The 26,575-nt window shown below is 35.2% G+C and overlaps 1 protein-coding gene and 1 pseudogene across 1 annotated transcript in view; one reads left to right on the top strand and one right to left on the bottom strand.

Moving 5' to 3' along the window:
- Positions 1-245: 245 nt before the first annotated feature.
- Positions 246-26,575, top strand: part of LOC132097420 (proteolipid protein 2-like) — a 61,697-nt gene continuing 35,367 nt past the window's right edge. The window contains exon 1 of the mRNA XM_059503122.1: positions 246-255. The gene's annotated coding sequence lies outside the window, so the exon portion shown is untranslated. The remainder of the gene's footprint in view (positions 256-26,575) is intronic.
- Positions 8,160-11,160, bottom strand: LOC132098238 (NFU1 iron-sulfur cluster scaffold homolog, mitochondrial-like; annotated as a pseudogene).

The following is a 26,575-nucleotide window of genomic DNA, read 5'->3' on the forward strand; positions in this document are numbered from 1 at the left end:
TTTATTTTGATAGAAATAGAACAGTAGAAGCAGAGACAGGAAGTGATACGAGAGGACAGAAGGGAACAGGATCAGGAAAGGACAACAAACTAGGACTCAAACTAGGGTCGCCTGAAGTACTATTACACAATATGCTGGATTGTTGTCCAGTTGTTCTGATTTAACAGTTTTCATTCAATTGAAACCTATTAATTTGATTGAAATATCAACAAATATAATGTGTCACGCTGGGACTTTTCAAAACATCTGGAATCTGTTAATTGTAAGGTGACTCAGAATTATGCTGTATTCTGAGTTTTGTTGTTGAATACTTTTATCATCAACATTTTAACAGACAATGAATGACCTTTTACGAATAAATAAATAATACATTTGGGCTATAAATCATGTGTTGTTATTGCATTATTACTGCGGTGCAAGTCTGCAAACCATAATTATATTTGCTTCTACAATATTCGTTCTACAGTGATGCCATTTAGTTTTCTTTGTTGCATCTGCATCCTTTCAACAGCTTCTTCCTTGATTATGTCTTACAGAGTATGTGAACTGCAGTTTGACTGGATTGTATAAATTTATGCAGTACTTGGGATGAATAGAGCTCATAGACAAGCTAGAATGAGAGAGTTTAATTTTGAACACAAGATAACCAAGTAAGAGCTACCAGTGAACCATAAGTAAAATGGACACTTAATGCAACCTCATACCGAGATTTACAACAGATGTTGTTCTGGGTCTTGTTGGGTGGTATTGCCAGTTCAGCAAATTAGCAAAAGCTGCCGAGTTGACAAAACTCCAAAACAATAATCAATAAATCACTAATGTTGACCGAAATTCCAGAATGTCGTTTCAACCCTGTATGACTTTCTCTGCGATACACAATAGAAGATATTTATAAAAATTCCATATAGTGAAAGTTAACTGGGTACAATATTATGTTGTTTTGGGCCCAACTGAATTTAATTTTAAGGAATAAAAATATGCTTTGTGAGTGTTTCAAAAAAGAAAGAGAGTCATAATATCCTTACAAGTGATTTCTTAAAGGGTCAATTGCAACTGGGCACATATATTAGACGAAAATGTATATACTTATATACTACACTATAAAAAATGTACTGTAGAATTTACAGGATTTTACTGGCAAAAAAGTTGCCAATAAAATCCTGTAAAAATGATGTTAATTGCTGTAAAATGTATTACAGGAAATTACTGCAAAGCAAATTACAGTTAATTGCTGTATGTGAAATACAGTAGTTTGTAGTATTTTTTACAGTAACATTGAATTTAACTTGTAGTTTATTTTACAGCAATATTTTGTAATTTCACTAAAGTACAGTATTTACCTGGCAAAAAGTTGCCAATAAAGTCCTGTAAATATATTTTACAGCATTTATTTGTAATTTCATTATATAACAGTATTTAACTGGCAACAAAAGTTGCCAATAAAATCCTGTAAATACCCCTAAATACAATATGATCTTGTAATAATTTAACAATGAAACTGCTTTAAAGAATAATTTTAACAGTAAACTATAAAATACTGATATAAATGCATTGTCATGAGCTCTATCTTAATACATTTACAAATGAATAAAAATGAATTAAGTCAATGATGTTGCAAATAAGTATTTATTAAAACTGGCAGAAAGACATTGCAAGGCTTTTACTGGTAAAATAAAAATGTCAGTCTTTCAACAGTTAAATCTTATAATAAAAATAACATAGCATCACAAATAACTACAAATACATGTTAAAAAAATAAGCCATACTCAGAGTAGAACATTAACTTTCTATAAAAATGAAGGTCAATCAATAGAATTTGTATAATTTTTGTAAAAAAAAAATACCTTTTAAAGAAAATGATTAAAATAAAATGCTGGAATCAACATTAAATCACAAATTCTGTTGTTTGAGCTTATGTTCTATTAAATTAAGAATATTCCTGCAAAAGACAATTTAATAAATACATACTGAAAGTCCATCAACTTTCTGAGATGAGCACATACATGAGGGTTGTTCCTCTTCTCTGAGACTTTTCCACTTGTTTTGCCTCTATGTGTCCGTCTTGTATGCAGTGAGTGTTGTGATTCCAAGAAAACATCTGCACATAAAAACAAGCAGAAGCATCAGGATAAAGTTAAGTATTGAATGAAACTAGCTCAATAAAATAAATGTCAACATGCCACTTATACAATACAAACAGCATTTACCAGTACTTAAAATGTTGCTCCACACCAAAATGAAAATCTTGTCATTAATCACTTACCTCCATGTCGTTCCAAACACGTAAAAGCTTCGTTAGTCTTCGGAACATAATTTAAGATATTTTGGATGCAACCAGGAGGATTGTGGCTGTCCCACTGACTGCCAATAAATACCACTGTCAAGGCCCAGAAAAGTATGAAATACATCATCAGAATAGTCCATCAGTGGTTCAACAGTAACGTTATGAAGCGACGACAATACTTTTTGTATGCAAAGAAAACTAAAATAACGATTTATTCAACAATTCGCCTCCTCTACGCATCAGTGTAGCGCCATTTTGGTGAGTATCTGTTGAACTGTGTCACATGGACAGGCTTTCTATGTTTATTTACACTTTGATTTGAATGAAAACAAAAATACCAGCTTTGTTGAATAAAGTTGTTCTTTTTGTTTTCTTTGCATACATAAGGTATTCTCGTAGCTTCGTAACATTACTGTTGAGCCACTGATGGCAGATGGACTATTCTGACGATGCTTTTCATACTTTTCTGGGCTTAGACATTGTTAATTGTTTGGCTGTGGGACAGACGCAAGCCTCCCGGTTCTCATTCAAAATATCTTAAATTGTGTTCTGAAGACAAACAAAGCTTTTACGGGTTTGAAATGACATTAATCACTGTTAATCACGTTAACACTGATTGACTAAATTGTCATTATGGGGTGGAGTAACCCTTTAAACTAAATAAGTAACCTTTTTTGCAAATGAAATTACTTAAGTAAAACTTGTTACCTTTAAAAAAATCAAGTGTGCAAAAGATGCCTGCTCTCGGGACGCCAGACTGAAATTGTAATAAGACTCCAAATCCAGCTACAAGTTGAGGTATGAATTCACAACCGTCTGACCCTCAAATAGTCAAAAGCCAATGGGTGGACCTGAAATTAAGAAATATAAGCAATAATGTAACCTACAATGTAGTATTTCAATATAAAATGTAATCTAACTTACAAGTTTATCAAATTATTTAAAGAATTAATACATTAACTAATAAAATCAGCTTCAGAGTCTTGAAGCATCAAACATTTCTCCACATCAGCTGCTAATCTTTGCACCTACAAGACATAAAGAAAATAAACTTGTGATTTCTTTAAAGCATTTACATAAATGAGACCAAAATTAACACTCAAAAAAGGCATATATTTTAGAATAAACAACCTATTATAAATTATAATTACATTGTAGAACTGTACCACCAATCAAATTAAATAATTTACAGTGCAAAATTACAACTGTGTAATGACATTAATGTTTTAAATTAATTTTTGAAAATACAATTAATAAATGTTGGAAAAATGCAATGATTTTCTTTAAACGTGAAACTAAACCGCCATTAGGTGCCAGCAAATAACTTAATGAGTAAATCAACTGAGTCATTCATTGAACCGATCCGTTCCAAAAGATGAATCATTCAGCAAAAACAACGCTGAGTTTTTGTTTGAGGATGAGCAAAATCGTTTTGCTTTGGTCTTTGTTTGTAACTATTTTCGTTGGTGAAATAGAACAATAGTTAATATTGTGTCTAAAAGTGACTTGTTAACTAATTGTTTATTGAACTATGTATTTGCAATCGTGATACTCACGAAAACAGCTCAATTGTGATGCTACCTATATATGTTATAAATAAACTCAACAGTTGAACATTTACCTCATGTACTTTCCGTGAGTTTATGTGTGCGGTTAAGCTTGTTTTGATATTGAATGACACGTCAATATAATCAGAATCAGTCTCCGTTTCGATGCTTCCTCAGTCTTTTTTTCCGTTTTTTTTTTTTTTTTTATCAGGCTAACTTGTTCAGTCGGGCATATAAAGATGTCTTTCGCTTATTATAGTAAGGCGTCACGTCAATATGGGACAGTTGAACACATAAAAAAATGAACACATATAAACAAATGAAATTTCACATTTTGCTATTCGTCAGTTATTTCGACAGATAGTAGTTACTATGACGATCGTTCGCATTGGGCTTTATGATAAAAGTTAGGTAAACACTACTTTAAATGCTCTCAATATGAAAATGTAACTTCCAAAAATAAAAAAATTTGGCCTAACTATGCTATGATAGCAATTCCCAGTACTGCACAGAAGTTACCAAGACCACTTGTCTAAATGTCAGGATAGGAGGTCATTGTGACATGATATCGCTTATACATTATAAGTATATACTCAAATAAATATAAAAAGGATATGTTTCTCTAGTATATTTAAGTGAACTTACCAGGAATTCTGAATAAAGCCTCTAATCTTCAATCGTTCTCGGGCTGCTCCAGTCGGCTGGGTTTCTGATTTGAGTGATGCGCGCGCATTCCCATAAAGCCACACTACAGTAAGTTAGTGTAAAAAGCAGGAACTACAGTGACAACACCTGCTTCTTGGAAATGAATTACAGTTGACGTGGAAATATACTGTTAACAACTGTAAAACCTTATTTGACCCATAATGCATTGCGAATTACAGCTGCATCTTGTAAAATGTTTATACAGAAAAATTCTGTAAAATTTTGCTGTAGAAACTACAGCAATTTTTTACAGTGTAGATAATGCAAGCACATGCTGCCCTCATCCTGTTTTATGGTTTATTCATGTACTGTGTACGTTTCCATATTATTTTATATAGCCTATATATTAGAGATATATAATGTAATGTAATGGTGATATGTTATCTGTTTGAGCTCACATATTGGAAGCAGATGATTTCAGTGAAGCAGTATATGACTGAATATTGTTTTTGGGCCAAAATAATTATAGATTTCAACTTCGTATGTACATCTTTATACAATATTTATAATAATATAATGGATAAAACATACATTAAAATATGAAGAGCATATTACTTTACCAGATCATATTTAGAGCTTGTGCATGTGTTGTAAAAGCTTTTATTTCTTGCTGAGCATGCATATTTTCTTGCTCAGCATGTGTTAAATTGGACAGTGGTCATGTTCAGTAATCCATAAATACAGCAACAATGAAAAATGGGGCTCGGATTTTCATTATACACTGTGCCTCCTCTAAACATGCCGTTGTGCTAAGAGGCCTTGTTTCATCCGAGTTTAACTGCATTCATATTATTTAAAGGCACTTCCCAAAGATTAACAGAACAGTGTACATAATAGACCTTTTTAATGCAATTTTCAGTTAAAACGCACACATACAGTACAGACCAAAAGTTTGGAAACATTACTATTTTTAATGTTTTTGAAAGAAGTTTCTTCTGCTCATCAAGCCTGCATTTATTTGATCAAAAATACAGAAAAAACAGTAATATTGTGAAATATTATTACAATTTTAAATAATTGTTTTTAAATTGATTATACTTTGAATTATCATTTATTTCTGTGATGCAAAGGTGAATTTTTAGGATTATTATCACATGATCCTTTAGAAATCATTCTAATATGATGATTCATTATCAAAGTTGGAAACAGTTCTGCTGCTTAATATTTTTTCAGAACATGTGATACTTTTTTAGGATACTTTGATGAATAAAAAGTAAAAAAAAAAAAAAAAAGAAGCTATGTTTTTAAAATATAAATATTTTGTTATAACAATATTCACTACTGGTCAGTAATTTGGGGTCATTCATTTTTTTTTCTTTCTTTCTTTTAAATAAAATCAATACTTTTATTCAGCAAGGATGTGTTAAATTTATAAAAAGTGATAGTAAAGAAAATATATTATTAGAATATATATTATTAGGATTTTTTTTTTTTTTTATAAATGCAGTTCTTTTTAACCTTTTATTCATCAAATATATTAGACAGCAGAACTGTTTCCAACACTCATAATAAATCAGAATATTAGAATGATTTCTAAATGATCATGTGATCGACTGGATGTTACATGTGACACTGAAGGCTGGAGTAATGATGCTGAAAATTCAGCTTTGCATCACAGAAATAATTTTTTTTTAGTATATTCAAATAGAAAACTATTATTTTAAGTTGTAATAATATTTCACAATATTACTGTTTTTTCTGTATTTTTGATCAAATAAATGCAGGCTTGATGAGCAGAAGAAACTTCTTTCAAAAACATTAAAAATAGTAATGTTTCCAAACTTTTGGTCTGTACTGTATATATATATGATACAGAAGATTATTAAATAAAGATGATATTTCAACTTTTATTTTGAATCTTTTGTTTTGCTTTAAAGATAAATCTAAAGGCATGCTAGTTGTCAGACATTTTAATTTATTTTTAATAGCTTATTTTTTAAAGTCAAGTTCTATAGGCACATACTTTAAAGTCTTGACTACGAAAGCTAATGAACATTTCACAACAATATAGAGTTAATTTAAGATATTATGGACTGAAGTGGAGCAAGCTGGCATGAAGCTGCTACTGAGTAGCCTTTTACAGGCATTTAAACAAACATTAAACAGTAATAGTGATGAATATTTATGTAACAGACCTTCTTTCTGTTACTGGCCCTGGTGTGTCAATATAGACGCAGTGCATGGATCCAAGATGGTGATTGGACTATGAATGTTAGAGTCAAAAGAATCCATCTCTGAATGACCTGTAATTTTATTGCAGCTGTTTGTATCGGTCAAGAGCGCACTCTCCTGGGGATACAAACACACAACTGCAATATATAATATATATATTCTGGCAGCAGATCCCATTGGAGCCGGCAGTATGCTCGAGTCATGTTATGATGATATCACATCATTTTTATAGATGTTTTCTCACTGACTGAGAAAGTGAGGATTCTTTCAATATTGTGTACTATTGATATAAGTGAAGAGAAACTCAGGTTTGTTAGTCTGAAAAAGAATATTCTCTCTGGAGTTTTTTGGATTATTGACGTTTAAGTTGTTCTCTCATTAAATGGAGCTGTATAAGATGATTCCCATCTTCTTCAGAATGCAACAATATCAATAATGCCCTATGGGAGCCATGCAGTAATTTGGTGAACAGCTGCTCACCTTGTAGTAACTGGAACACTGTATTGACCAATCAGAAGCCAAAACCAGAATTATAAAAAATTTTAACAATCATCATTCATATGTTCTGTTTTATTTTTTATCTTTTAATATTCATGCATTTGACCCTAGTCACACACCAAATAATTTCTACATGTAACATTTTCTTCTTTAAATAAATAAAATCGATATTTTGAAAACTTAAATGTCAATTTTTAATAGCCACTAATCAAAACGTATTTGAACAAATTTATGTAGGTGTGTGTGTGTGTGTGTGTGTGTGTGTGTATATATATATATACACACACACACACACACATACATGTAGTTTTAATATAATTCTCAGTTATATTTATTTATTTAGCAGATGCTTTGTTCTGAAGAACAAATTAAGAATTCAAATGATTAATCTTACAATATACAACAACACCGACAGAAGAGCACTTCAGCTGATGGTGAAAGAAAATATAGAATTTTATGGTTTTCATTTATTTAGTGTATACTTCTACCAATCTTAAAAATATAATCTTTATTAAATAAAATATATATATTTTTTTAAATAAAGAAGGACCCATGATACAATCAAGATTCTTGAAAATTCATTAAACATAAAACCTGGAGATTTCTACGTCTCGGAAAACACATATTGCAACTTATTCACAAATAGATTAAATTCTGCTTTTTGTTTTAACCAGCGCACTAGTGATAATCTGTCAAATATTATGGATGACCAACCCAAACCTCTTACAGCACCGACCAAACATTGTCTATGCAAAAGTGCAGGCTAAAAACAATTCCTGCACACTTGATATCCTAATATTAATGTCCATAGCTAATATATGTTTAAAGGAGTGTGAGGACACACAGTTTTGTCCATTTTCCTTACAACTCAAGGCTCCTTGTACATGATTAGATGTTGATGGGAAAGAGGGGTGCTGGGTAATTTATCATGAAGAAAGGATAAAGTCAGCTGAAACTCATATCACTGGACTTCCTTTTCAACATCCACATCCTCTTCCTTCAACTGCAAGATTAAAGGCACAGAATAAAGCACATAAACACTTCATAACTTACTGCTGAGTGCATGTTCTCACAAAACCATAGAGGGACAGCACTGTAATAAAATCAGTATCTCCAAAATGTGAATTCTGTCATTTACACACCTTCATGTCATTCCAAAATTGCATGACTTTCTTCTGTGAAATGTGAAATGATCTTTTGAAGAATGTTGGTTACCAACCAGCTTTGCTTCCCATTGACTTCCATTGTGTGGCCAAAAAGTACAATGGAAGTCTATGAGAAGCAAAACTCTTTGGTTGTCCACGTTCTACAAAACTTTAGAAGAAAGAAAGTCATACAGGTTGGGAACAACTTGAGAATTGTGTTATCGTTGCTCACTCTGATTTCTGAGCAGATGATCCGTTCTTAACTCCTCACCTGCTCGACTCCTTCCACCTCGGGAACGTAGAACTGCAGCATGTTCTGGATGCCGCTCTTCAGCGTGATGATGGAGCTGGGACAGCTGGTGCAGGAACCCTGCAGCTTCAGCTTTACAATACCATCCTCAAAACCACGATACAACACGTCACCTCCAGCCTCCTGCACCTGGGCCTGAAGTTCACATGCAAACAGAGAAAAGGAAGAAGAAATAATCAAAATGATGTTCGACTTCACTGCAGACCAACAGCGACAGTTACCAAATGGCATTACGTCACTCCTCTGACAATCCAAGACCGGACAAATGCCGATTCAACATGATTGTGTTCAGTGAAATAAAAAACAAATCAATCATTCATGTGGTTCAGTTCAGTATTTAAATAGTTCAAAACAGACCACTTACCCAATATCTGTTTATGCTGCTAATAGTATATATATATATATATATATATATATATATATATATATATATATATATATATACACTGTGTGTGCTTAATTCAAGCTGCTGTTTGTGTAGACTGTTACAAATCACACATTTCTGTTGTTGTGCTTCATCTGGAATGCTCACTTTTTGAGATATGAGAACATATATGACATGCAAAATTTGTGTGCCACAGAAAAAAAAAGTGACATTTAAAGCCTGCATTAAATGTAATAGCAAAAGTAGATTAATTTACTTTGGTACCTTATGCGTGTGTCCAGCAGTTCTTTAATCATGGCCACCACCTCATCATCATCCTCAGAAGGAGCTGCAGATGTAGGGCATGCACAACATACAGTTAATGATCTTGGATTAAGTGAGGATGTCGAGATGAGAAGTAAAGAAAGCAAGGTCATGTTTAACCTGTGTCTGCACATGGAGCATCTGCCTCATTGACAGCAGGAAGTCCAGAGGTGAAGAAGTCCATGATGGTGGCAAAGACGTCCGGTTTGATCACTCTCCACTCTGTCTCGTTATCAGCCTGAAGGATAAAGAGATATTATTCTTAAAAAAAATAAGTTACATTAAAATACTGTTAAAAAAATGCGAGTTCTTTACCTTAGTAATGTTAATGAAGTCGGGACCGTAGAAGACACTCTTGACTCCATCTATTCTGAACAACTGCCTGAAGAATGAAAACAGCATCAGCACTTCCAGGAGCCCTGCAGGTTCTGCTACAGACATAGTTCACCAGAACATTCTCACAAATGCATGTCTGGATTTAGAGCTGTTATAAGCATTTTATTTTTTATTTTTTTACTTAGTCAAGCATCAATATTAATCTTGCTCTTGAGCCATTCTACAATTTAGTATACATTCCATGGCCACTGATGATAATAGTATTATAACTATTTTTATATATATATAATTTTCTTCAGAACTATCATATTTGACTATTAAGAGGGAGCCATTTAATCTATTTAAATCTATTTAATTTTATATGAAGGTGTTTTGTGAATTTTATACCATAATTAATAGGGGGCAGCTGTGGCCTAATGGTTAGAGACTTGTACTAATTATCCGAAGGTTGCCGGTTCGAGTCTCGGTGCTGGCAGGAGTTGTAGGTCATGTTTCTTTCTTACATCAAAAGAAAGATTGTTTATTCAGCTTTCAGATGATTTATAAATCTCAATATATATTTTTTTTTTTAAACCTGACCCTTATGACTGGTTTTGTGGTCCTGGGTCACATGTGTTTTTTTTATTTATTATTATATATTTTGTATTTTATATTTATATATATATTTTTTTTTTGTTATGAGAGAAAGCAAGATGAAGAAAATTAAGGAAATGGTATATATTTAAACATAACAAACATTTAAAACAATATATATATATATTTGTTTATTCTTAAAAACGGTTACATATTTTAGTCATCTGGAATGGTTACTAACAAAGCAACTGCTACAACTATAAAAATGGTTTATTACAGCCCCATAACTGCACTATTTTTATGATGCAAATATACATTCAGAATTTCAGAGTAACCTCTTCAAGAAAACATTTGTGATGCCATTAAAAATATGAAGTATAAATGTTGCAACTGTTGACTATATTACCTACAGTAGGTTAGAGCCAATCTGACCAGAATATCATAAAGAGTTATTAACAGGTTCTTAGGATTTGGATCCAAAAAACAACAACCATGAACACATGTGATAGTGCGCAGTGACTTTTGAACAGACAGTCACCTTGAGAAATGTAGTTGTTTTTGCTACTGGTGCAGCAATCACTTAAACTGACTCTAGATTTATTGGTGTTAAAAATAACTACTTCTAGTGTAGATCCTAATATGAATTATGACTGATAATGCATCAACAATTAATCAGAAAACAAAAATACATCGGGGAAAAAAGTGTGTACTGGCTGAAATCCAAAGTCTACCTTGCCAAGGGGTGAACAATAAGCATCTCTGGGTCCAGCGAAGTCCATAGTCCCTGCTTCCAGCACCACACGACCAGGAAGAAACTTCAGGCTGTTTGGGTTCGGAGTGTCTTAGGTCTGAATAAACATGTTTCTGACTGAGGAGATGTCAGTCAGAATCAGCGTTTGCATTAATTTTGCCAGATGCCAGTGTAGAATATGAACAAAATATGTTCATTGTTCATATGTACAGTGTATTGATTCATGAATACTCTTGAAATTGTCTGTCTGCATCTGATGACATCAGATCTTGTCAGTGACGCTGTGAATATTACAAAACTCTTAATGACGCAAATGCTTCACACAACTCTAAGCACCTGACGGACATTACATAAACCGACACAGAAACGGAAAGCAAGCACAGTAACGACTCACGATCTCGTTAAAAGAGCAGAAACGTATGGAAGGCCAAAAGGGCCAAAACGTGTGAAACTGTCGCGTTAACACGTATTTACGTGTTAACACGCTATTTACGCGTTAACACGTCATTACGCGTTAACGCGTATTTACGTGTTAACGCGTAAATTGCGTGTTAACGCGTAAATGGCGTGTTAACGCGTACCTAAATTTGGGACATTAGCACCACCTACTGGTTTGGTGCTGCTCTTGCTCAAACACAGAGAACCTAAATTAAGCTTGTAAATAGCAGTTTTTAAGGTGAAAATACATGTTCAACAATGACTTTTCAGAATAATTACAGCATATTTTAAATGGGCATATTTAGACAGTTAACTATAACTGTTCAAGCCCTAAAAGTCATGACCATTTTCACAATCACAATAGAAATTGTGTAATATATTTACACATTTCTCCAAACAGTATTTACATGTATACTTATACTGTAGCATATTTCTAAAGTATCTTTTTATAATTGAACCACTATGCATTATTTGTTAGAGAACCCCTTCTGTTAACACCATTAAGCCTTGAATCTGAGAATTTAGAAGAATCTGAGATTTGAGATGCATTGTTTTGCAGTATTTTTCGAAGATAACAAGCTCAATAAAATATAACAAATAATATATATATATATATATATATATAGGCTATAAAGGTGGTTATAAATTAGAATGTCTTGGAAAAGTTAATTTTTTCAGGAATTCAACTTAACAGGTGAAACTGTCTATAAGCAAAAGTGGCCCAAACCAAGTATTGAGTACATATGCATTATACTTTTCAGAGAACCAACATTTCTGTATTTAAAATCCTTTTTTTGTTGATTTCATGTAATATTCAAATTTTCTGAGATTTTGAATTTGGGGGTTTCAAAAGCTGTAAGCCATAATCATCAAAATTATAAAAAAATAAAGGCTTGAAATATCTCACTTTGCATGTAAAAAGTGTATATTAGTTTCACCTGTAAAGTTGAATTCCTGAAATAAATGAACTTTTCCACGACATTCGAATTTATTGAGAAGCGCCTGTATGTATATGTATATATATATATATATATATATTACAAAGTTATATTACAACACACACTACACACAAACACAAACACATACACACATGCGTAATAATAATAATCTAAAGTGATTGGCTTGAATTTTTAATAAATGAAATGAAACAGAACTTCTGCTTTTCTTTTTTTACAATGGATATTACATTGTGAAATCATGAATATAGGACCAAAAGTAATAATATTTTATTAATACTACACAGAACAAGAGATTAATCTATATTCTCGCCAAAATGTTGGATAGATTTGGAGTGCTAATACACTCGTGATCTATCTATTCAGTTTCCTGGAAGTTACCCTTCCATCAGTGTCGTTGCTCATGATGGCTCATGAGGTATGTTCAGCGTAGTGCTTGAGTCACTCTATCATGAATAATTCAAATAAAATAAAGGTGTTGTGTCACGGTGACACCGCCTGTCGTTACTGTTTGTAATCATTCTCATGACTATTAATTTGGTGACGCACACCTTCGTTTTATTGTATTTATTCATGAGATTGCGAAAAAGCGCTTACCTCATGGATACGATGAGCCTACGTCACCTGGCATCTTCCGTTCCGTGAGCGCCCGTGATGAGAATCGTATAGAGAGACGGGAATCCATACATCGTTTTTCCAAATTATATATTACACTTCTTTACAGGTAACTTTGAACAAACTAGCTTTCGGTTATAATAAACACTGTTAAACATATTACGGTGGGTTGAAAATAGTTTTTTTTTTAAACTTTATTTAAGTTTGTCATGAGATTGTTGCTTCGCAATTAGCGCGACAGCCTGCCATTATATTCAATACATCAAAAATACCGTTGCATGGAATCCATAAGAGTTGATGTTTCAGAGTTATGCATTTTCTTCGACTCACATATTTGGTCATTTAACCCCCTGTGATATGTCTATTAACAGCGAGTAATAGTACTAGAATAGGCTAGCCTATGTCTTAACACATTTAATCATTTTTTTCCCCCAGAGTTTCCCCACATTTGTATGGTATTTACAAGATAATTAAATAATCGATATCAATTATATATAAAAAAATAAATACTTTAAGGCTTTTACTTTTATGGCACAACTAATCAAATAAAATGATGACACAAAAAATCTAGAAATTGGATGCAGTTATTATAAACTTTATTATAAACTGAATAACACAACAAATAAGTAAAGATAGATAGATAGATAGATAGATAGATAGATAGATAGATAGATAGATACATGGTTTTACTACAGTTCTATTGTATCAATACAGTAAAACCATAGTAACCATCACTGTAGTAACCATGGTTTTACTAAATTATCTAGAATTACATTCAAGCCATTTTGTTACAACAAACATCTACAAAATAACAACAGAAAGAAAAGTTACCATTCTATGATACAGAGTTGATGACAGACAGACATAACTAGGCTACATAGATATCTATCATAGATAGATAGATGAAACCATCACATCAGCATTATTTCCTAAATATATTCCTAACTATATTACACTTATTTTATTCCTAAGTAACTATATTACACTATAATACACTTCTTTTCAGGAGGATTACAATGGCGCTGGGACAGTTTCTGTCAGATTGCAATAGAGCATTTCGGGAGTGCACCCGATTGGCACAAACAGACGACCAGGACTCTATTGAAACAATAATTACAAGGTAAGTTAACCTAAAAGGCAACTGATTATTAAGAAATATCTGTTCCAGCTCCTCTATTTTTGTATTTGACTTAAATTAAGGTAAGGCTATCCATTGATTGCCCTGTTTCTTGTTAAATTCTGTCTAGAATGGAAACGATGGCACGGAGTCTTCAATGGGCAAGAGGGAGACTTTGTGAATCCCAACTAGCTGACGGACTCTTAAATTTAATTGACGAGTTTGTGGCAGATGTTCGGCAGCAACGACAACCTGGTGGTATTGTTGTTTTTCACTATGAGAAACTAGTGGATGGGCTGGACTATATCGGAACTCTGATGGATAAAGAAATATACTTTCACATTAGAGGTTTTAATGTTCAATGTACCCACACTATAATGGAAAACATAAATCATGCAGTTGGATAAAGTGTAAAGTAAAGCATACTTGGATAAAGTGTAAAAAAAAACAAAAAAAAAAAACAGTCAAAGTAAGGTGGATGTTAAAGCACTAATCATTGTTATATCTAATTCAATGTTTTCTATTGCAGCTTTCCTTGGTTATCAAGTTCCACGCGTTTGGGGACATACTGGGCGTCCAAAGTGCCACATCACATCTGAACAACTGCAGTTTTTACTGTCTTTACAGTTCACCATACCCCAGATTGCAGAAATACTGGGCACTTCAAGTCGCACTGTGAAACGACGTCTTGGGTAAACATAGATCTTACTTATGAACCCAATGGTATTGTCATAATTTTGTTTAATTGCATAATGATAATTGTCAGCTTGACTTCACTACTTACAAACTTAAAATCATATAGATTTATTTAAAATTAAGTAAAATAAATCAATGTTACACTCAGAATTATCTTTAAATGTTTGATCCTAAACAGATCATTCAATCTATCTCTGCGTGGCCGTTTCACAAACATCTCTGATGCGGAGTTGGATGAAAGAGTCAAACAGGTGGTCAACGGCAATGACTTACTGGGTCCAGAAGCTGTACGAGCAAGACTTTTTGGAGAAGGTCTGCTGGTGCAACGGAGGCGTGTTCGCCAAAGTATGCTCCGGACCAACCCAGAAGGGGCTGCACGCAGAGCCATGTCTTCCAGACTACGCAGGCGGACATACCGAGTTGCAGGGCCAAATTCTTTATGGCATCTGGATGGCAACCACAAGCTAATTAGGTAACTTCCTCTTATATATATATATATATATATATAAAATACTTCAGGTCAGGACAATGTTTTTTTAACAAGTGTATTAATATTGCATTTCATTTTCAGGTGGAGAATTGTTATTCATGGGGCTATTGATGGTTTTAGCAGACTTGTTACATTTTTGGAAGCTTCAAACAACAACCGAAGCAGCACTGTGATGGAGAAGTTTGTTGAGGCTGTCGACCAGTATGGTGTGCCATCAAGAGTTCGCTGTGACCAAGGTGGAGAGAACAACGCCGTTTGTCTTTTCATGGAGGTTTTTTGAGGTTCTGACAGGGGGAGTGCTTTGAGGGGAAGGAGCACCCACAATCAGCGGATTGAGAGACTGTGGGGAGATGTTTGGAGAGGTGTTGTTAATGTGTACCATTCACTTTTCACCCTTTTAGAAGACGATGGAGTAGTAGACTGCAACAATGAGAAGCACCTTTGGGCACTCCATTACATCTACCTTCCCCGAATTAACCAGGACTTACATCTTTTTGTCAATCAGTGGAACCATCACCACCTGAGAACTGCAAGGTACATGTCGCCATATCAGATCTTTGTGCGTGGCTGTCTTCGCTTACAGGCTCAAAATCTGACTGGGATTCAAGGAGTGTTTGGTGCTGATGAGCAGCCTGCTCAACTGGATGCAGAAGTGCCTCACTCACCTCAGGTACCCACTTTTAACTGGCCAGACAGCGTTGAGGTCCCCTTGACTGAATATACCCTGGACAATGACCGCTTGGGTGAACTTCAGCAACTTGTTGATCCCTTGGGAGGACCAAGAGACAACCTTGGAGTGGACCTCTTGAGAGAGGCCATTAGGTTCCTTGACTCTCTGTAATAACCTTTTTATTGTTCTTTGTACTGTTTTTACATTGTATTTATGTACAGTACATCTCTCTTTCCCCATTTTAAGCACTGATTCATCTCGCTAAGGTTTGGTTTTGCTTTGTCTAATACATTCAGATTTTCCTTGAAATGTTCATAATATTTCTGCTTCAGAATCCTAGTTATTATCCAGTCAATTTAGTTTAGATGTTTCATTTTACATGCAGTTTACTTGATATCTGCAACATTCATAAGACAATTCTTTCATGTGTTAAAGTCAATAAAACTATAACAATATAAAATATTTCAGCCTATTTATTGTGTGAAATGGTGAACAGGGAAACAGTTCAGTAAAAACATCCAAACACGTTAAACAGGAATAAAAAAACATGAATTTGTTACAAAGGAACAAATGTAAGTAATATCTACTGAAGGCAAGTTTGAAGAACCCAAGTGAAGTATTTATTCAGAACAAGATCAAATATAAAAAAAAGGCATGCCGTGGCCTGGATCTCAAAAAAAAAAAAGTGAACATAGACTTACAAACAGTGAATACAGGAACAATACTTGACAAAGACACACGGCTAACATGAGGGCTTAGATACACAAGACTAATTACTAGACAAGGGTCACCTGTAGACATAATCAAGACAATCAATCAAGGACAACATGACACATTCACATGAGGAACACATGGCAGGATCACATGACTATAACAGGACTGTAACAGACATGAAACAAAACCAAAACATGACAGGAACTCAGATAAAATACAAAACTTGTCTACAAAAAAATAAAACATTTACTGGAAACCAAACTGGTCTGAACAGCCAATCCCTGTTTCCATTGCACTTTTAAACTCCCTATAGGTATTCTTGACTGGAATTCTTAAAATAAGTAAACATGTGTTTGCAGTGGGGTACATTGCCAGTCGTTCATCACCCTCATGGAGGAAGGACAGCTCTGGCTGGGGTTGAAACCCCATTGCTGGAACCCTCTCCAATCCTGTGGCAAATATTAAAATATCAGGTAGAGAAATTGGAGCTGCATCTCCACCTGTCAAGTGATGAGAAATATGTATGATTATAAACTCTTTCGTTTAAGTACTTAGTAGAGCTGCACGATTCTGAAATCACGTTTTTTTTTCTTTTAAATAGATCACAATTCTCACACAATTCTGAAAAGACAATAAAAAAAATAAAAATAAAAGTAATTTACTCAAGGTTCTGACAAACTGTTTATTGCTGCAGTCAATTTAATAAAGTTTAAAAATTAAAAAAGAAAAAGTTTGAATGAATGATTCAATGACTCTCTTATTAAGACTTCACTTGTTTAATCACTGGATGAATCATCATTTTTGAACAATCTCTTGCATTAATGATACAATGACAAATACATTAAAGGTGCTATCAGTGATGTCACGCGTTTTTTAGGCTAAAACATTTTTTTCACATACCGCAAACATCTCATCACTATCCGCTAGCTGCCTGTCCTCTGAACACACTGTAAAGAAACGTGGTCTCTGTAGACAGCCCAGGCTCCACAAACACAGCTCAAACAAACTGAGCAACAAACAGTTCGACCTGTATCACGAAACATAACAGACTGTTCCAGCCAATAACCGACAAGAATGATGTGGGGTGGGGTTTAGGGGGTTATTGCACGGATGAGGAGGAGGGAGGGTCTAGCTAGCTTATGTTTGATAATAATTCAAACATCAACAAGAGGTTATGCCAACCGAGATCACTGATAGCACCTTTAAACAGTTGCTTGTCTGCTGATGTAACAACGTAATTGATACAATCTTTATTTGAAGCACTTTTATTTGAAGTTACTTTCAAAAAGTGATTTACTCTATTATTTTTATCACTGTTATCCAAACTAAAAACTTGTATCGCAGTTCTTCGATTATCTATGATCATTTGAATTATTTTAACAAAAATAATTATACGGTGTGGTTGAAAAATACAATTTGTGAATTTCTGAGTTTGAAAACGGTCTTACCCTCCACCTCCAGAAGCCAGTCCCGCCAGAATGCAATGGTCCTGGTCTCTTGTCTCCTTTTATGGGAGCCTCTTGTTGAGCTGAATTGTGGCTTGAACAGCTCCACAATGTCAGCAGCAGTAATTTGGGCATCAGTTTTCAGAAATTGTTCTTGAAAAACTGTTGGGTGAGCCACAAGCTCATCTAGGAGCCCAAGGGCATTTAGACCTTCTTTGAACCTAAAGTAAAGATGGTAGTAGGAAAAATATTTTGTGTAAATACTAAATATATCACAGAGTAAACATTTTTAAACCTATTTGACCACTCAATGACATCTGGGTTCCAGAAAGTACAATGTGCAATTCTTTGAGAATAATTTAATATTAACACAATTGAAGAAATTTTCATGTATTTTCATAGAATTGCATGTACTATAAAAACAGTTAGTCCATTTCACAAGCACTACACTTATTAAAATCACACTACCGCTGTACGAAATTAAGAAATCTTATCATGGTAAAAACAAGCTCCACACACCCTGAATCTGAATGCTTTACAAGCTTCATTACGTCTCTTAGTTGGAATAAAGACTTATTGATGCATCTGCCACACAAAAGAATTCCTCTTCATCATTTTTCTTCATTCCTTAAACCATAACTTACTGCTGGAGTGCGGCATGAATACGGCCCTCTGTGTAAAACTCCAGGATTGCTGTCATCAGTTCGTCTCTCTGGGCCATGGAGTTTAGGTAGCATAAAGCTCCCATAAGAGACAGCTCATCTGTGGCTCCAGTGATTGCCTCTCTGGCCTCCTCTAATGTACCAGCACTTGCTATCTAGTATGAGAAGGAAGGAAGGAAAGGAATGTAAAGCACAACTGGAAGGCAGATATCTACATTTTCTGGAGAAAATGTGAGTGGTGCTTGCTGTGGCAAAACTCAGCAATCGTTTGTTAGGGTGCTTTACATGATTGCATACGAGCCAACAACCATGTCTGTACGATATTGTAGGGCTGAAATATGTTGCAATATGGTTTCTAGGTGGCTCTAAACGGTTGCTGGGGGGTGCTAGACAGTTTGTAGTTGACACAAATGGTTATTATGGAGTTTTTATAGACTTCTTAATATGTTATTAACATGTTAACAATAGAGGAGAATTTGATGCTTCACTAATGGGAAATTTCTGAAGTTATAACAAACTCTCAAATCCATTTGTCCTTTATAGACAATGGATATATATCTATTAAAACTACATATTTAATTAGTAATTACTACTATTAAAATAAATGCATGGAAACACTTTAACCTCTTTACATGTGTGATGTGAGAGTTACAGGTCCAGTTCATAAAAAGAGTCATATCTACAAACCAGTACATTGCCGCTTGACTGTTCTAACATTCTAATGATATTACAGTATAAAGTAATTTACAAACTTGCCTTGCGCAATTTGTCCTTCAACTCTGGGTCTGCCACCTCTTCTATGGAAGGGGCAAGCGGTGGAAGGCCACAGACTTGCCTGAAGAGCCGATCGGAGAAGAAGTGTGGAGAAACCCCTCCCTGAATTAGGCAAACTGCTACCATTTGGCCCACAAGCCTATATATCCCGTTGTGCAGAGCTATAGAGGAAAATTGTTTAAAATGTAAGGTCTTGATGCATTACCATTTATTAGTGTTTAGTGTAGGATACCCAGTGACTAATGTTATAATATAATAATATTAATATATTAATATAATAGTATTAAAGTGACATTTAAGATGATTGTGTGGAAAGCAAACATACCAACACTGTCTAGAGCCAAAGCTCGTGATTCGGAAGGCCCTTCAAAAATATGGTGCTCCTGGAGCTGGACCATGAGGAGACGACAGAACTCCCTTGTTGGCCCACCTTCATCAACAGCCCCTTCACCCACTCCACTCTCATCCACAAACACCACATCCAGCCTGGACTGAGGATCAAATGTGGACCGACTGAAAGCTCTCACCGCACAATCAAATTCCTCCCCACGGAGGACATTAACTTGATTGGCAGTGATAGCCCTCTGCCTCACCCTCGACCGCAGGCAAAGCATAATGTGAGTAATGTCCAAATGTCTGTATTGTAGATAAAAAATACATTGACATAAAGAAGGAATTAAATTACATATCTTTAAAATGCTCATATTCTGATACACAAGCTTAAACATGTTGTATAACACTTGGATGCTACTTTTCACCAGAATAAAGACTGGTAGATCTACAAAACAAGAGAATTTCACTTCATTGTTTTTTTCTTTTCTTGCAAGTTAGTTACTTGGCAGAATAAATATTGACCTACAAATGCAAGCATGTTGTGTTTTTAATTGCTTAAGAGCAGTATTGTCTGTGAAAGCATTAGAATTGGTAAGCATTCACTACTCACTCTTCAGGTATGCCAGGTGACAAGAGAGACATGTCGGAGCTCGGGGGTGAAATGGCGGGCCGTGGAGGTGAAATGACGTATAGTGGGGGAGAAATGGCGGGGCGTGGAGGTGAAATGGTGGGGCGTGGGGGTGAAATGGCGGGCCGTGGAGGTGAAATGACGTATAGTGGGGGTGAAATGATGTACCGTGGAGGTGAAATGGCGGGGCGTGGAGGTGAAATGGCGGGGCGTGGGGGTGAAATGATGTACCGTGGAGGTGAAATGGCGGGGCGTGGAGGTGAAATGGTGGGGCGTGGGGGTGAAATGATGTACCGTGGAGGTGAAATGGCGGGGCGTGGAGGTGAAATGGCGGGGCGTGGGGGTGAAATGATGTACCGTGGAGGTGAAATGGCGGGGCGTGGAGGTGAAATGGTGGGGCGTGGGGGTGAAATGATGTACCGTGGAGGTGAAATGGCGGGGCGTGGAGGTGAAATGGCGGGTCGTGGGGTTGAAATGATGGACTGTGGGGTTGAAATGGTGGGGCGTGGGGTTGAAATGGCGGACTGTGGGGTTGAAATGGTGGGGCGTGGGGTTGAAATGGCGGACTGTGGGGTTGAAATGGTGGGGCGTGGGGTTGAAATGGCGGACTGTGGGGTTGAAATGGCGGACCGTGGAGGTGAAATGGTGGGGCGTGGGGTTGAAATGGTGGACTGTGGGGTTGAAATGGCGGGCCGTGGAGGTGAAATGGTGGGGCGTGGGGTTGAAATGGTGGGGCGTGGGGTTGAAATGGCGGACTGTGGGGTTGAAATGGTGGGGCGTGGGGTTGAAATGGTGGGGCGTGGGGTTGAAATGGCGGACCGTGGGGGTGAAATGGCGGGTGAAAATCCAGTCGATGAGATGTCTGTATTTGTAAGCAATTCCTGAAATGATAACACATTCATCACATATATTGTACACTTATACATATATATACTTATACAATATTATATATATATATATAGTTGAGGGAGTGAAACCTGCCAATGAATGAAAAATATCTGTAGTTATTCAATAAAGAAAATAATAATGATAATGCACAGATAATTACTATTTGTAGTAATCACATAATAACACACATGTATCACATGTTCTTACCTGTACCTCATCCGAAGATAACCACAACACATAAAGAGTGGAAGGCCCATCTATGCCATGATCTTCTAGGGTACCTACTAGATTGCTATATAACGGAGTTGGTGAGAGTGGCAACTGCACTGAGAACACTTCACTTGCCATGTCATCAACACCAGCAAATGCAACCAGGTCCTGTCAGAAGCAAAATAAATTATCAGTAATTGAAACAACTTTCTTCAACAAATTAAAAAGTAGATAATAAAATAGCAATTAACCTGAAATGACTGAGAGACATTGAATCTCCTCTTCAGGATTCTCCCATCTGGGTATTTAAATTGTATCATAAGACCATCGGCCGGCTCAGGAATTGCTGATATATGCCTCCGGCGATCATCTATTGCCTTTTTAAAAAGTTAAACATTTTTAGTTACATACACAGAAAAAAATATTGTGGCCAAATTTTTGACGACATCATATTTGAATATACCTTTCTGCGTCGCCTTTCACACTCTTCCATCTGTCTCCTTCTTATCTCCTGTTACATTTGAAAATGTACAAACACAAAATAACATATTTTGAAGAACAGTTTCTTGTCGACATTGACTTCCATAGTATTTATTTTCCACTGTGGAAGTCAATAGCTACAACCAAGTGTCTGGTCACCAACATTCACAAAATATCTTATTTTGTGTTCAACAGATTTTTTTAATTTTTTTTTTATCATACAGGCACCAAACAACTAGTATTATTTGTATTATTATAGGCCTACTTACCCTTGCTCTGTCAATTTCCAGGGAGTTTTTGTACTCTATATCTTGTTGTTGCCTTAGGGCCCTCCATGCCCTTAAATCCTGCACAGATCCATATAAACACATGCTTATTTAAGAAAAAATAATATAAATGTTGATTTTGAGGTAGTAGTGCAGCATATAACACAATAAGAAATACTACTCAATTCTGTTTGTAAATAGAATGAATCCATGAATAATGAATGGAACTGATCTAGCGAACAACAGCTTGGTGTAACTCTGGTCTATTAACCTACTAATTGTAGTGAAACACTTTTTCATTTACATTTTTCCCCAATCACATTTTCAATCATAAAAAATTAGGGCACTCAAAAGCTTAAACACTCAAATTTCATCCTGTGAAAATCGCCAGAAGCTGTTCTTAGAAAAGAGTTTACAGTACACAAATATTACTTGCTGAACAAAAGTTTCCTTTTAATATCTTAAACAAATTGTTACATTGTCATCTTGCACTATAGCTTCATCCTCAGCTGGCTCCAAAACCTGAAAAAGATCAAAAAGCTGTTCTTAGAAAAAACCCATATCCCTTGCTGTAAACTGTCACACATGTTAATCATGGATTGCTTTACATTTTAACAATTGATAAATTTACATTGTCATCTTGCACTAAATCTTCATCTCCAGCTCGCTCCAGAACCTAAAAAAAATATATATATATTCTATCAAAACAAATTACTTGCTGAAGAAGTGTCATTTAATCACATAAATGATCTACTACAGTTTTTCTTCACTGCTTTTGAGCATTTCTCAGATCAGATAGGAAATTCTCAAAACTGATTGGTCAGATGCCACATCACGTTGACACTTGTGCAAAATGCACATAAAAGGAGCTGAGCTGAAAAAACATTTAGATAGAATCATACCCTTGGTCTAATGTACACAGCAGAACGTGAGTTCCTGAGTTCTTGGCAGGACTTTATGGTAGCGGGGCAAACTGTGGGGAGGATTAATGGGATAATCTGCCTGTGCCGATTTAATCGGCAGAGTGTGAATTCACACTGCTGCACTTCAGGAAATTCCTCCCTTATTTTTGCCACAAATTCCCTCTCAGACATGGAATGTGGGACAACCAATAGTTTTTGTGTTGTTCCAGCTGTAAAGAGGGGTAAAAAAAGGTTTAGGCAGAGCATGAGAAAGAACAATTTGATTGGTTACAAGATCCACTTTTAACAGCTGTTTTCAGAAATAGCTTACTGCACATTTAAAGGCCCCATATTGTTCACCTTTCTAAAGTTTTATTTTAGGTTTTGATGTCCTTAAGAATATATATTTGCTGTATAAGCACCAAAAAGCATCTCAATATTTATTTTACAGCTCCTTTCTCAGGAGCTCTGCCAAGAACAAGTCGATTTTGGTCTGTCTACTTAATATTCATGAGCCTCTCTTCTGATTGGCCCGTTGTTTTCTGAGTGAGCCACCATTGGTAGGGGTGGAGACTGAAGGCGGAGACTGAGTAGTTCTGACATCACATTTATACAGAAGTCACAATGGCTCCTGAAATGGCACAGCTATTTTAAAACAGTCGTCTGTGGATCGACTGTTTTGAAACTTATATTATAGTTTTACAGACCCTAGAGCTCTGTTATCATGAAGAAAGCCAAGGGATTTCAGTTTTGACAATATGGGACCTTTAAAATAATCTTGTCATGTACAAGTTATGTGAAATTTTACTTTACACTGTAAAAAATTTGTAACCCTCCCAAATCAAAAATTTCAATTGACCGATAACATCTAAATTTTTCAATTGGCCCAAGTGAAAATCTGTACATTTAATTTTAGAATTTACAGAATTTCACTTGGTCCAATTGAAAAATTTAGATGTTATCGGTCAATTGAAATTTTTGATTTGGGAGGGTTACAAATTTTTTACAGTGTAATAGTTACATATTTTAGCATAAAATATGCACTTACGCCTTGGCATATATATTGTGTCATTCCCATTTTGAATCAAACCCATTCTTATTCTTGCCAGGCGCACTCTCGGTGGTCGTTGTGTCGCAGATGTTCCCTGTCCCCTTTGGAACATCCTCAGTCTTATTCAACACAAAATACAGAACACATTACTTAAAAAATGAACAGGTATAACTTATCAAGAGCCCAACTAAAGCAGTCACTAATCACCATCATGGTAACTAAAACAATATATCAACAACATCTAAACCTCTGTTAATTCTCAAACAGAACTGTAGCAGAACAGAAGTTAAGTCAGTCTGGTTAGTAATAAGTGAAGCTGGTAATGCTGTTTGTGAGTGTTGTTTAATCCTCCTTTGCTGAGATCTTGAGGGATTTTATGTTTTTTATGTTAATTTGATTTCATCAAGGCTGTGTCTGAAGTAAGATGTAGTTATTGTGTTTCTGCTCGTCGCTTCTCTCTTCTTTCTGTTCTTGTTATTTCTCTAAATTGACATTCCCAAAATTCCCTGCGTGAGACTTCACATTTAATGTTATTTCATTTAAATAATTATGTTTCTTCTTAGTTTTTGTTTTCAGTTATGTACATTTGGGGTTTATATTACATATAATTTGTTTAATTAATGTCTATGGCATTATTTGGAGTCATGCGTGTCACTATGATGTTGTTTTGCATTTGTAGACTGTACACCATCTTTACATTATCATGTACAATCAACTTATGGAAAACGAATGGTGGTGATCTTTGAATCATCACAATCTATTAAAGTTACTGCATTGTTATAGGCAGAGAAAGTTTGGGGGTTTTTTCTTGGAGTGTGCGGGTTTTAAGTATAGCAGAGGTTTTAAGGTGGAAATCATCAATATAGACTAGGCCTATTTATTAGCCTATTTAAATTATTGTTCATCCATAGGTAATTTTGATCAACGGCGAAGGTTTTACTGCAAATAATGTGGTAAAACCATGGTTAATTTTCATAAGGGTACAAATTACTAGTCACATTGGATAAAAGAATCTGATAAATGCAATGCAAATGTATCTGGGTCATTATACGAAAACGTGCCATTTCCCACTTTTAATGTTTGATTTTCAAAGTACTGTTTTGAAAATCTTTAAGCCCCTTTTTGGATGGAGTAGATCCTGCTTTTCTGATGTATCAAATACTTATGTCATGCAATAAAATGCAAATTAATTACTTAAAAAATCATACAATGTTATTTTCTGGATTTTTGTTTTAGATTCCGTCACTCACAGTTGAAGAGTACCTATGATAAAAATTACAGACTTCTACATGCTTTGTAAGTGGGAAAACCTGCAAAATCGGCAGTGTATCAAATACTTTTTCTCCCCACTGTATATTATGTAAATACTATTAGTAAGAAAAGTACGTCTGTGAAAATTCTCAGTCACCCAGGTCATAGTTATCCAAGAAGGGTTGGCTCAGGGGTGACAACCCCACAGAGGTTAAATACCTGGCACTCCCCATCAGTCATTTAGAACTGAAGAAACCCCTTGGATGAGAGGCAAAGCAAAGTCCAGTTGCCCTTGATTTAACCCTTCTTGGGTTTACAACATGGGTAAGACACACAAAAGCATACTTTCGTCAACCCTGTTACCCTGGAATGATAACAGGGTTGACGGTAACAGGGTTGACGAAAAATGTTATTGGCTGCCATTACTAGCCATGAGGTATAGGTAATGACACCACATTATGTGCCTTATTGAGAGGCTTAAATGTTGTAATATATGTACATTTTTAAATATGTACAAATAACTTTTTAACCTATGCTTTTCTGGTAACAGGGCTGACACAATGAGCGTGTCCCTGTCTTTCAGACATTACATAAACATAAAGAAAATTCATTAAAAGAAGATAACACTTACTTGTTTTCTACCATCAACATCATGAAAGGCAGATGATGTCACTTCATGGAACTGATGCAACTTTTGGAACAGTCTATTATCTTTAAAGAGGTGTTTTCATAAAAAGTAACAGGGTTGACGAGAACCTAGGGACCCGACTAAATTGTGTTTTTTTTCTAAATTTGACACATGTTAAGAATAAAATCCATTCATGACTAATGAACTGACACTTAATGCTTTATACAAGTATATGGTTTTTTATGATATTTTGACTTTTTTGGCCTCAATAGCAAGTAGAAGTAGAAAAATCATACTGAGGGACAGGCCATTTTCAACATTTCTGCAAGATGCTTTGCACAAAAATGTGATT

The sequence above is a fragment of the Carassius carassius genome, chromosome 21, assembly GCF_963082965.1.
Source record: "Carassius carassius chromosome 21, fCarCar2.1, whole genome shotgun sequence".
In the NCBI taxonomy this organism is placed as follows: Eukaryota; Metazoa; Chordata; class Actinopteri; order Cypriniformes; family Cyprinidae; genus Carassius; species Carassius carassius.